The 13,341-nt window shown below is 33.1% G+C and overlaps 1 pseudogene; it reads left to right on the top strand.

Annotated features, from left to right (window-relative positions):
• The first annotated feature begins 1,364 nt into the window (after positions 1-1,364).
• LOC129481794 (cytochrome b5 type B-like) lies at positions 1,365-1,809 on the top strand (annotated as a pseudogene).
• Positions 1,810-13,341: the final 11,532 nt, after the last annotated feature.

Below are 13,341 nucleotides of genomic sequence, written 5' to 3'. Positions count from 1 at the left end.
ATCACAAAATCTTTCATGGCTGGCATTTGGGCTGTGGCTTTTTAATTCAAAAGCTAAGGATTTAACATCTTTGCTGTCTGGCACCCGCCTGATATAATGGATATTTTAGATCAACAACCAGATGGAGACTGATCACTTGTTTGGGGAAAAGGAAGTACAGCAATTAATGCCTGTCCATTTCATCCTCTGCACCAAGAAGTCTATTCTAATTTAGGGTGACAGTGAATGTGGTCTCTGTCGAGCCTGTAAAGTTCTTGAAATCAGAGACTTTTGCTTATTTTTATTTATTCAGTGCCCAGCTCAGTGTTTGGCATATCAGAGGCAACAAGCAATACGTATTGAATAAATTTCATAGTAATACAGTAGCTCACACTCCACCAATAATGTGGAAATGTCAGCTTAAAAATTTAATTGCTTCAAGTCTGGGATAACATTACTGCAAAGTTAATGAAATGACTGAAAACATCGAGCATGTTTTACAGACCAGGAATCTCGAGAATTAGCTACATAATCCAAATCTGTCCCAACCCAACTGTACTTGATTATTAAATGGTGGTAACTTTCTGATGTGGCTTAAAATGTTATCAGAAATAATTCTGATTCTAGTATCAGACAGATCTTTCAAGGTAGAAGCAACAATTCCAAGAATCTTCCAGGTGTTGACCTCTGCTTCACAGACTTACTCCAGGAGGATTCTGTTGATCTGGGAGCCTCTGCTTTGCTGCCTCCTTGCTTCTCTGGCCTGTGGGGGGACTTCCTACCATATTCTGCATGCACATGGCCTTCTCCACATTTCTCTCCTGCTCCCCTAAGATAATAGCCTGCTATCTTTGAGAAAAGGGACCAGCCAGAGAGGAGCCACATACCAACGAAGTTATATTCAAATTCATTTTAATTCAAAAATGTTTTAGCAATTTTACTCTACTTTGTTATAGTCTACCTATAATAAAAGTAATTGGGAAGGAATGTCTCCCAAACCTAGGCTGTAATAGAAGATTTTTGCTTAGTATCATGTCCATGACCTTCATCTAGGAAGCAAAATTATGATTTGTGATAAAACACTTGAATAATTTTTTGATAGACCTAACTGAGATTAAGAAATTCTGGGACACTAAGGTTGCCCATCCAGCTGAGTAAAAATGCTAAAAATACATACATACATAAAAACATACAAACATGCATATAATAAAATACATACATACATATATATGGATCTAACAATAATTATCTAATCATTTTGTTAGAAGATACCTTTGAATAATCTTATTTTAAGAACTCTTTTTCTTTAGGAAAAGTTTGCTGTGGGCTCTCCTCAAGGAAGGTAGTCTTGGAAGCCCAGTTAGCAGTGGAGAGGCAGTATTTCCAGTCCAATGGTGACTGCAAAAGCTAGCAGCAGTGATGAAAAAGGGCAGGGGGTAGGGACTTCCACCACCTATTACCAGTTGGAGGAGGTGGTGAAGCAAAACTCCTTGAAGGAACTGTGGCTAGTGATCCATGGGTGACTCTACAATGTTCCCCACTTTGAGGATCCCCCTGGCAGAGAAAAGTTCTGCTGGAACAAGCTGGTGCAGATGCAACTGAAAGTTTTGAAGATGTAGGCCACTCCTCTGATGCCAGAGAAATGCTAAAGCAGTACTATATTGGTGCTGTCCATTTGAGTGACCTCAAACCTGGTAATTGTTAGCAAGGATCCTTTAAAAAAATGGCACATGCAAAAGTTTCTGGCCATATTGGATTTTCCCTATCGTAGGTGCTATCCTCTTAGGTTACCTGCCTCACTCCTACATATCAGAAAGCAAATCCTCCTGACAGACCTTGTTGAAGTCCGGAAAGCACATCTACTTTGGAGTCAAAACTAGAGACTTGCCAGGAGCTGCAGAGATGCCCTCTTCTCGAATCCTGCCAGTTGTATTCTTCCCCCTTTGGAGCCAAGACAGTTGGCCAGACAACCACCTCAGATCTGGGACCACTGTCCATCTTTCAGATTATTGCTCCCAAAGTACCTGCTCACTGTTCTGTGTCAAACAATTGCTGGTGTTTCTTTTCTTCACTGGTTTCCATGAGTACCCTTTTATTTTAAAACTTTCTGTTCATAATTGTAGTTCATATGTTACAGTGACATTGCTTTTTGGTAAAAATGCCTGCTTTCCAATACTTTAAATGCACATTAGACATTCTTAACAGGGCAACAATCTAGTGCTGAACCTTTTCCTTTTCCATTTTTCTTTCAAGTAAAATTTTTTTAAAAATTCTGATTTAGGGCCAGGTATGGTGGCTCATGCCTGGTATCCTAACACTTTGGGAGGTCAAGCTGGGAGGATTTCTTGAAGCCAGAAGTTTGAGACCATTCTGAGTAACATAGGGAGGCCCCATCTATATATATTTTTAAATCTGATTTAATTTTGTTATTATAAGGAGTTTAATTTACGAAGTAAAAGTATGTACCTATTACTTAAAACTGCCAGATGATTTTTGTTCCTTGTATGTGTGTGGTAATACTATAAAGAACTGTGCGGTCATTTCCTCCCTCTCGAGCTAGGGTAGAAGGTAGCTCTTCACACCTCGAGTCTGGCCCCTTCCCAAGTGGCACTGGACAAAAAATCTACATTTCCCTTTTATTTCTTGGAGATGGAAAGAAACAAGGAAAGAGGGGGATGAACTGGGGTGACAACCTTGGTGAATTCAGAGTAATCTTTCTTTAGAAAAATATTGAAAAGCACTACTTCAGGATAGGAGTTTAGGGAAAGCACCAAATCTTTCACATTCATTTGGCACCAGTTTCTAGACATCTGTTTGTTTCTCTTTTACTGGTAAAAAAAACAAAGGTATAATTATGTCTGTAGAGCTTTACCAGGGATTTTCCCTGCTTTTTTTATTGATTAGTAAATTTTTGATTCTCTATTATCCAAAAGTAAGACTTCAACTTGGCTTTCTGTTTGCCCACCAGTAAAGTAACTTCCATATAAATGGTATTTGAAAGTAAGAGTTCATGACAAGAGACTGTCTTCCATTTCATCTCTATTTTACCTCCCTGTCTCCAATGTGTGGTTTTGTTCTTTTCCATGAAAATAAAAAAAAGTGGTAGATTAAAAAAAAAGTTTGCATAATCATTATTCTGCACCTGGAACAAACTGAGGATATGGCAAGTCCAAAGGTAAACAAACTGAGGATATGGCAAGTCCAAAGGTAAACAAGCAATCATTGTATTCAAAAAGCTTATGAAGCAGATGACATCTTAACTGAATCTTTGGTTTTAATCCTCAACAAGAACCCAGACAACAATAGACTGGATTAAGAAAATGTGGCACATATACACCATGGAATACTATGCAGCCATAAAAAATGATGAGTTCATGTCCTTTGTAGGGACATGGATGAAGCTGGAAACCATCATCCTCAGCAAACCATCACAAGGACAAAAAACCAAACACCGTATGTTCTCACTCATAGGTGGGAATTGAACAATGAGAACACATGGACACAGGAAGGGGAACATCACACTCCGGGGACTGTTGTGGGGTGGGGGGAGGTGGGAGGGACAGCATTAGGAGATATATCTAATGCTAAATGACTAGTTAATGGGTGCAGCACACCAACACAGCACATGGATACATATGTAACAAACCTGCACGTTGTGCACATGTACCCTAAAACTTAAAGTATAATAATAATAATAATAATAAATAACCCAGACTTAATGAAGGATACTGAGAAGTAGGGAACTATGCTTGAAAAACTGGGAGACTTTATGTCCTGAGGTCCACTGCCAGGAAGCCGAACACATTATCCTTTTTGACCTCAATGGCAGGCTACCTTTAAACATTTCCCTCTCATGTTTATGTTCTTTGACCTATTCCTGGAGATCTCATTTCCAGCCATCCAGGAAAAGCTATGATATCTAAATATAATCCCAATAGAAGAATGAATTTAGTAACATCTGATGTGTTATTCTTAAAAGATTTATTCAGAAGAGCTTGTAGTCTCTTGTTTTTTGTTGTTGTTCACTCCAGAACCAAAGTACTAAATGCCAGTTAATTACTCTGCTGACTCAGAACCTAAAGAAATTGTATGTGTTTAGCTGAATATCAAAGCAAAAATAGAGAGAGACAGACAGACAGAGAGAGAGAGAGAGACAGGCAGAGAGAGACAGAGACAGACAGACGTAAAGAGAGATTCAACTCAAGCTGCAGATGGTACCAAGATGAACCCAGCTAAGACATTCTTCCCCAAACAAGGAAGAATTTTTAAGTATATCTGCCATGATATAACAGGTTAACAACATAACATTAACTATTTTCTTCCAGCTTTTCAAAAAGACAGCTTTTGTTTAAGGCCTAGATAAAATTCTTGGTTCTTCATGGCTTTTTTCACAGCCTCCTGAAAAGGCAGTATTTTTCCAGTGCTGAAGGAACTCATAATTTAAACTGGCTGGTCCTGTCAAATTCAACTTGACAGGGCCACTGAGAAAATAGTCTATATTTCATATGATATTTACAATACACATATTTCAGGTATTACAATTATGAAACCTACACTATTTTATTTAAAATAAAACTAAATCTGAGCACACATACCTATCCAATATCCCATGTCATTAAACACAGGTGACTCTATATAAAATGCACTCAAGTGCTTCAAGCCTTTGTAGGAATTAATGAAAAGGGAGGATCTGAGCGAGCTAAAGTAAACATTAACTGTAACTTAAATAGTTTGACTTGGTATATTTTACAGGCTATTTAAACTTATTGAACCACTTCTCCAAGAGATATTGCTTTGTGCCCTTATATGTACCCATGCAACATATACATAGGTAGTAACAAGTTAATAGTCATCCTATTCTACTATTGTGGCATTATAAACTTGTATTCCAATTGTTTTTTTCTGCTGAAAAGTTAAAATTAACATAATAATTCAAGATGATTCCATGGAATAAGTGAAGTGTGCTCTTACTAAAATTAGTAGATCTCTTTTATCAATTATTTTACTGTTTTATCTGTTTTATCAATTATTTTACTGTATGATCAATATTAAGTACACAGAGCAATGTACTAAAACAATACAATGTATATAATTTTTAGTTTTATTTAACTAAACATTCATCATCAAATCATTTAGATCAAATTTTTATAATCAACAAAGAACGCAAACCAAAATTAAGTCACAAGGAAAACCAACTATTCTGCAAATATTTTAACCATGAAGACTTTTTTTGGTCAAAAGTGTATTTAAATTAGAAACAAAAATGTTATTAACACGAATGTATTTGATAATTTTTTTAAAGTTCAAAATAAGTCATTGATGAAAAAATCATAATGGAAATTAGAAAACATTTGCTGCTGAACAACAAACATGATGTATAAAAACAAAATGTTATTGAATGCTTACATTAGAACAGAATTAAAGATTAATAAGCCAAGCATCCATAAAGATTTTAAGAAAATAAAAAATACCAAGAATTTAAGAAAACAAAAACGAATAAACTGGCCAAAAGTGGTAACAAATAAAGGATCAGAAAGTAATATCCTTAAAAAAAATGCAGCAATAGGGAAGATTAAAAAGAAAATCAAGCAAAGAAAATGGTTCACTGGGATTTTTCTTCCAGCCAAGGTAGAGTAATAAACTCATGAAAGTGCAAAAAAGAAAAGGAAGATGGGGGGAAGGAAAGAAGGCAGGAAACAAGGTCATATAAAAAATAAGGATTTGAAAGACACCAGACACAAATGAGATGAGCCTTGCTATCATCATTGCCACAGCATATTGACTTGAGAATCTTTTAAGATTGCAGCACAGGGAAGCAGAGCCCAGGTAAAGCCCAGCAGATTGCCTGACTTGAGGGGATAGAGCTGAGATTTTAGGAAGAATGGGACACTAGAGTTCACAGGATACAGTATCAAAGAGAAGAGATATATACACAGAGAGAAAGCTCTGGAGACCTGCAGAAGAGCCCCTTCAAGTATTCAGCACAGCACTGATCAGCCTATAAGTGTGAGGAAACTACCTCAGGCCAATGAAGGAAGCACCTACTCACAATGAAAGGTACTAGTGCCTGATGCCCACATAGAGCCAGGAATAGCACCTGTTTGTACCAGCCAGACTGGATGACTCAAGATTCATAGGGCAGAGGGCAGTGCATTCAGAAGGGTCTGGCTTCAGTAGTGGGAAATAATTATTTCTAGAAAAACCTCTTCTCCAGTCTTTCCTACAAAATATACACAAGATTTGAAAGAATTCACTTTTATTCCCAAGGAATTTAACTTCATTCCTGAACAAAGCTCAAGAAGATTTACAGGAATACAAAAATACTCAGCACCCAATAAGGTAAAATGTACTATGTCTTGTGTCCAAACAAAGTTTACTTGGCATGCAAAGTGGCAGACAAGCATTATCTATAATAAGGAGAATAATCAATAAATCAAAACCAACCCAGAATATAGATATTAGAGTTAGCAGAGAAGAGCCTTTAAAAAGTTACTATAATGGCATTCCTTATGTTAAAAAACTTATGGAAAAGCTATAAAGACCCAAATCAAACTTTGAGAGGTAAAATCTGCAATGCCTAAAAGATACATTGGGTAGAATAACTAATAGATCAGACATTGTGAGAGTAAAAGTTAGCAAAATTTAAGGCATAGTATAGGAACTACCCAATATGAAACACACAGTGAAAAAAAATTAATTAATAAAATGAAGACTATCAATGAGTTGTGAGAGACAACTTCAAACAACCTGATATACATATAGGTGTAGTTCTTAAAGTAGAAAAAAAAATTGAACACATTGTGGCTAAGTTTCCAAACTGATAAAAACTATACATCCACAGATATAAGGAGCTCAACAAACTCTAAGTACAAGTTTTCCTGAAGACAATAAAACACATCATATCCAATTGCTCACACTAATAATAAAGAGAAAATCTCAAAAGTAGCCACATTATTGCATATAGGGAAAAAAGTAAAGATAACATCAGAATTCTCCTCAAAAATAGTTCAAGTGAGAAGATAGTGGAAAACCATTTTAAAGTGCTCAAAGAAAAAGGAAAAAATCCTGTCATCCTAGAATTGTATATTCAGTGAGCATAACTTTCAAAACTGAAGACAAAATAAAGACATTTTCAGACACAACATACCCCAAAAGCTGAAAGATTTCTTAAATAGCAAAAAGCACTATAAAAATTTTTAAAGGAAGTTCTTCAGGCAGAAGAAAAGTGATACCAAATGGGAATGTGATTCTACACAAGTTAATGAAAAGCACTAAGAAAGGTAATTATAAGGGTAAAGTTTTTTATTATTTAAATCCCTTTAAAAGATAATTAACTATTTAAACAAAAATAATACTATAAGTTGAAATTTACAAGTTATGGAAAAGTAAAATGTATGCCAACAATAGCATGTCATGGGGAGAATTTGAAGTATAATATTATAAGATTCCTAAACTATATGTGAAGCAGTAGAATATCACACAAAAGTAGATTATAAGTTAAATATGCAAACTATGAACTCCAAATCAACTGTAAAAATAACAAAACAGAGTTAATAAGCTAACAAAAGAAATAAAATACTAAACTACATCCAGCTAATTAAACAGAAGACAGAAAAAATAGTACAAGGGGAAAAAGACATATGACAAATACAAATAAAATAGGAAAATGATAACTTGAGGAATCATACAATAACCTAAAACATAAATTTTGAAAATAAACCAATTAAAAAGCAGATAATTCTTAGATTGAATGAAGAGTTAGACCTCACTAGATGTTGCCCACAGAAAATACACTTCCCTTATAAGTACAACATACTAATAGGTTAAAATAATAGAAAAAGATATGCCATGTTAGCACATGCAAAAGTAAATCTGAAGTGGCTATATTTCAAATATATACTAACAGAAATTATAAAGAATATAATTTCATAATAAAAAAGCTGATTCATCAAAAAGGACATAGCACTCCTACACCTTTATAATCCTTATATCAGAGCTTCAAAATACATGAAACAAAAAACAAAACCCAATAGACATAAGAGAAAATAGCTGAAGCCACAATTAATAGTCAGTATTCAATACCCTGTCTCAATAAATAATAGAACAAGTAGAAGGAAAATTCATAGGGATACAGAAGATTTGAATAATAAACTTATTTGACATTTATAGGATACTACTAAACGAAAGCAGATTATTTTCTAAGAAATATACAATATTTACCAGGATAGACTATATTCTGGGTGATGAAACAATATTAAATAGCTCCAAAATGATACAGGTAATAAAATAGGTTCTGTAACGATAATGAAATTAAAATTAGAAATAAGTAACAGAAAGATATCTGGAAATATCCTCAAAAATTTTAAAAAAAACTTCTAAATATCACAAGTCAAAAAAAGGGAAATTAGAGAATATTTTAAACTGAATGAAAATGAAAACAACATATCAGAATTTGCAAAATGTTACTAAAACCATACTTAAGGGGAAATTTACGGCACTAAATGCCTACATTAGAAAAGACAAAAGGTCTTGAATTAATGATCATAGGCTATATTTTAAAAGTAAAAACAGAAAAGCTACTAAAACCAAAAGAAGTAGAAAAGAAAATTTAAAAAAAAAAAAACCCTTTAGGTCACAAATAAGTAAAATAGAAAACTGCAACATAATTCGTTTAAAAATTAGTGAAACCAAAAGTTAATATATTAGTTTCAAATAGCCAGAAAGAGGATATTGAACATGCCCAACATGAATGATAAATATTAAGCTTACTGATATGCTATTGATATGCTAATTATCATGACCTGAACACCATACATTATATGTACAGAAGCATCACTATGTTTCCATAAATATTTACAATTGTTGTTAATTTAAAAAAAGAAAATTAAAAAAAAACTCAATGAAACCAAAAGTTTAAAATTTGAGATCAAATTGATAAACCTCTAGACAAACCATTCAGGCAAAAAAGAAGACTTCAGTTACCTATGTCTGGAATGAGAGATGTGACATCACTGCAGATTTTACAGATATTAAAATAAATATAAGAAAATATACCTAAAATTATGCCATTAAATTTGACAATATAGATGAAATGGTACTTTGAAAACATCAAGCTACAACAATTCACTCATGAATAAATTGAATGAATATAAACATATGTATTTAAATTTATACATATATATCACATAAGTATAAATAAATAAAACATACGTAAATATATATATAATTGACTTTGTAGCTAAAAGCCTTTCTATGAAGAAAACTCCAGACACAAATGGATTCACTGGTGAATTTCACCAAACACTTCAGGAGGAAGTAGTACTAATTCTAAACAAATACTTCAGAAAATCGAAGAGAACAGATTACTTCCCAGCTACGTCTTGACCCCATCATTATGCCAACATCAAATGCAGACAAACATGTGACTATAAGTCTATACCCCTCATAAGCCTAGATGTAGAGTTGAAACAAAATTTAACTGAACCCAGTAATTTATAACAAGGGTAATATATCATGACCAAGTGGGGTTTACCTTGGAAATGCAAACTTGGATTAAGATTTGAGAATGAGTTAATATAAACTCCATTTTAAAAGTTTAAGAAAAACAATCGATATAAAAAACCATTTGACAAATTCAACTACCATTCCATTTTTTCTGATTTTAAAACCTCAGCCAAGAAGAAATGATCAACCTAATAAAGAGCATCTATGAGAAACATTTACAAGTAATATCTTATCTAACCACAAAATATCTTACCTAACCACATTTTTATAAAATAAATATCCATGAGTCCTTACCAGTATAAATAAATGGTTGAGTAAATACATGGGAAATAATATATATCCAATGCAGAAAAATTCCAAGTAATTTATGTAGATTTCCACCAAAGAGGATTATAACTCCTCACTCCTTCCAAAGTACATGCAATATGGACATGATGGGAGAAAAAAAATAACTTTACAGTGAAGAAACCTGACAAGTATATGACCTCAAGCTAGGTAGTCAAGGCTAATATCAATAGTGATGAGGCATCTTAGTAGTCTGTACTCTTGAAAAGATGTGATAAAAGTGGCATTTTATTTCTCTGATCATCCTCCCTAAAATGATAATCCCAGTAGAGTCATTAGGAAAACAACAGACAAATCTCAGTTAAAAAACCCTCTACAATATTCCTGATCAAAAACAGGATCAAAACTATTAAGGTCATCAAAACAAACCAGCCAACAAACCTGAAAAACTGTCACAAGCAAGAGGAGCCCAAAGAGATATGACTACTAAATGGTTTCCTGAATGGAATTCTAAAACAGGAATTAGGGTAAACCTTTTTCAAAATCTGAAAAGAGTATGAATTTTAGTTAATAATAATATATCAGTATTAGTTCAATATTGGTTTGTGAAAAACACATCAAAATATTAATAGGAGTAACTTTTTGTGTGGTATATGAGTACCCTCTGTACTTTCTTCACAATAATTCTACAAAACTAAAACTATTCTAAAACAAAATATTTAAGAATACAAACAAACACCAGCAAAACAAATGACATGAGCAGCAACCTGGAAGATCTTTAATGGCCAAACATGGAATAATGTCAGCAGCAAAATAAAGAACACTATTTTAAGATTATAACACAAATAATAAATATCCATGAATGAATACACATATAAATGGCTGAATGAATAAATAAATGGGGAGAAGAACAGAACTTTCTAACAGAAGATTTCTAAATGATATATACATGAATATTCCCTACTCCAGGGCATGGAGCTTAAATCCTCTCCCCTTGAGTGTCTTTTGAACTTAATGGTTCACTACCAAAGAAAAGCATGGAAAATACACACTAACTGTAAAAAGAAGACAGCCTAGATCATCTTACCCAGGGGAATAAAATTAACATCACAAGGAATAACTTACACTAATATTATATATCCTTGAATTGATGCAATTCAAAGGATATTTCACTTCTGTTGTATTCTTTCCTCAAACACGTAACTCCAGTCTAATCATGAGAGCTAAAATTGATGGACTTTCTACAAAATATCTGATTAGTATTTTCACTAAATAACTTAAATATTTTGGACTAAATAATTTTAACTCTTCAAAAATGTTAATGTCACATTAATCAAAGAAACACTAAAAAACTATCACAGAAAGAACGCAAAATGGTATTATGAATTAGATTCTGGAAAATGGAAAATACACCAGCGACAATCTGGAAAAACTCAAATTCTGAAATTTAATTAATATTGCACCAATGCTAATTTCTTGATTGTGACACTATTCCATCGTTAGAGAAGATGTTCACATCAGGGGAATCTGATTGAAAGGTATATAGGTACAGTTTTATAACTTTTTAAACTTTTCTGCAAACCTAAGATTATACTAAAACAAAGTTGCCTCCAAGATATGAAATTATTAGAAATAAATATAACAATTTATATTTTTTATGTCAAAAATGAAAGAAAACAAACATCTACATAAATGGTTTATCTTGCCCAGAAAATAGGAAACTCAATATTGTCTAGGTGCCAAATCTTCTCAATTTTATCTATAAATTTAGTGCAATTCCAACCCAAATTCCAAAAGGCCATGTTGTAGATATTTACAATATGATTCTAAGATTTTAAGATTTTAAGAGAAAAAAGAGACAAAAGTGAAAACAATTATAAAAAAAAAAGAAGTTGAAGGGCCCACAATTTTATAGGTTCAATTTCAAGACTTACCAATCTTATAGTAATTAAGTAAGGTAATGCTGAAAATAAAGAAATAGGTCAATAAAACAAAATAAAGAGCTAAAAATTAGAGTAAAACAAATATAATCAATCGATTTTCAACAAAAGTACAAAGGCATTTCATTGAAGAAAGTATAGTCTCTGCAACTAATGATGGAAAACTTGAACATCCCTTTACAAAACAATGAACCCTGACATCATATGCCAAAATTAACTCAATATGTATTATAGCCTGAAGTATAAAACATTATACTAAAAATCCTTCTAGAAGAAAGCAACAAAAAATTTGCATGACCTTGAGTTTGATTAGGTATTTGAAATAGGACTTCAAAAGCATCATTCCTAAAATGACATATTAGTAAGCTAGACTTTACCAAAATTAAAACCTTTTGATCTGCGAAAGAAATTTTAAGAGAACAAAAAGACAAGCCACAGATATTGAGAAAATATTTGCAAATCTCACATCCATTAAAGTTGTGTAACTAGAAAACAAACAAAAAAAACCTAAAACTCAACAATAAGAAAGCAACCCAATAAAAATAGTACATCTGAATAAACTCAGCACCAAAGATACACAATTGGCAAACAAGCATAGAAAGGATGCACAGATCACTTAATAGAAAACTGCAATGAAAAATAAAATTATATACTGCAGCATACCTATTAAAATGACTAAAAAAGAGAGACATAAAATACCTTTCCGGTATTTTTCAAAAGTGTCAAGGTCATGAAACACAAGACAAGACCAAGAAGCTGTCAGAATGGAGGAGAAAGAAGACAAAATGACTGTCTTGGTCAGCTCAGGCTACTGTAACAAAGTATCATGCTTGTAAAAAGGGTGAGAGAGTTGTCTGGGGTCATTTTTAAATAAGGATTCTAAGTCTCCTCATGAGGGCTCCACCCTCATGACCTGATTATTATCCAAAGTCCTCATCTCCAAATACTATCACACTGGAGGTGTGGAATTTAACATGTAAACTTTAGGGGGACACACACATTCAGTCCATTGCAATGACTCAACGCAGTAAGTGGTAGTCTGGATTGGATCCGGAAACATAGACATTGGTGAGAAAATTGACGAAATATGAATAAAATCTGCAGTTAATAGTATTGTACAAATATTATCTTAGCTATGAAAGTATATCATGATTATGTAAGACGTTAACATTCAGAAAGCTGGATAAAGGGCATATGAAAGTCTGGACACAAAGTTTGGGATTAGTTTGTGAAGGTTTTATGTCTTTGTTACTAGTTTGAATGATGAGCTAACAAGGATATTTTCTCTTCTGGAAGCAACAGGAGAAGGAAGTTTCAGTAGGGAGATGTGATGATTGCTTTGCTGTTACTTCTACTTTTCTAATACAGGAAACTAATCATAAAATAAAGAAGTATTACTGACAATTTATTCAATTATGATCAATTGTCAGTTAAAGTGATATAGATGAACATAATTTAATATTAATGACAACACAAAAAGAATGATCCCTATCTTCAATGGGGGCAGTTTTAATTCTGGTACACAAGCATTACAAGTTTCCCAGAAATCATAACACATTAAGGATGGAATTTTAGAGCTCCAGTTCAAATACCTTCACTAAAAAAGCTGAATCCTAAAGTGGTGAAGGTCACA

The sequence above is a fragment of the Symphalangus syndactylus genome, chromosome 5 (assembly GCF_028878055.3).
Source record: "Symphalangus syndactylus isolate Jambi chromosome 5, NHGRI_mSymSyn1-v2.1_pri, whole genome shotgun sequence".
NCBI classification, from domain to species: domain Eukaryota; kingdom Metazoa; phylum Chordata; class Mammalia; order Primates; family Hylobatidae; genus Symphalangus; species Symphalangus syndactylus.
This window is presented reverse-complemented; position numbering and strand designations above follow the sequence as displayed.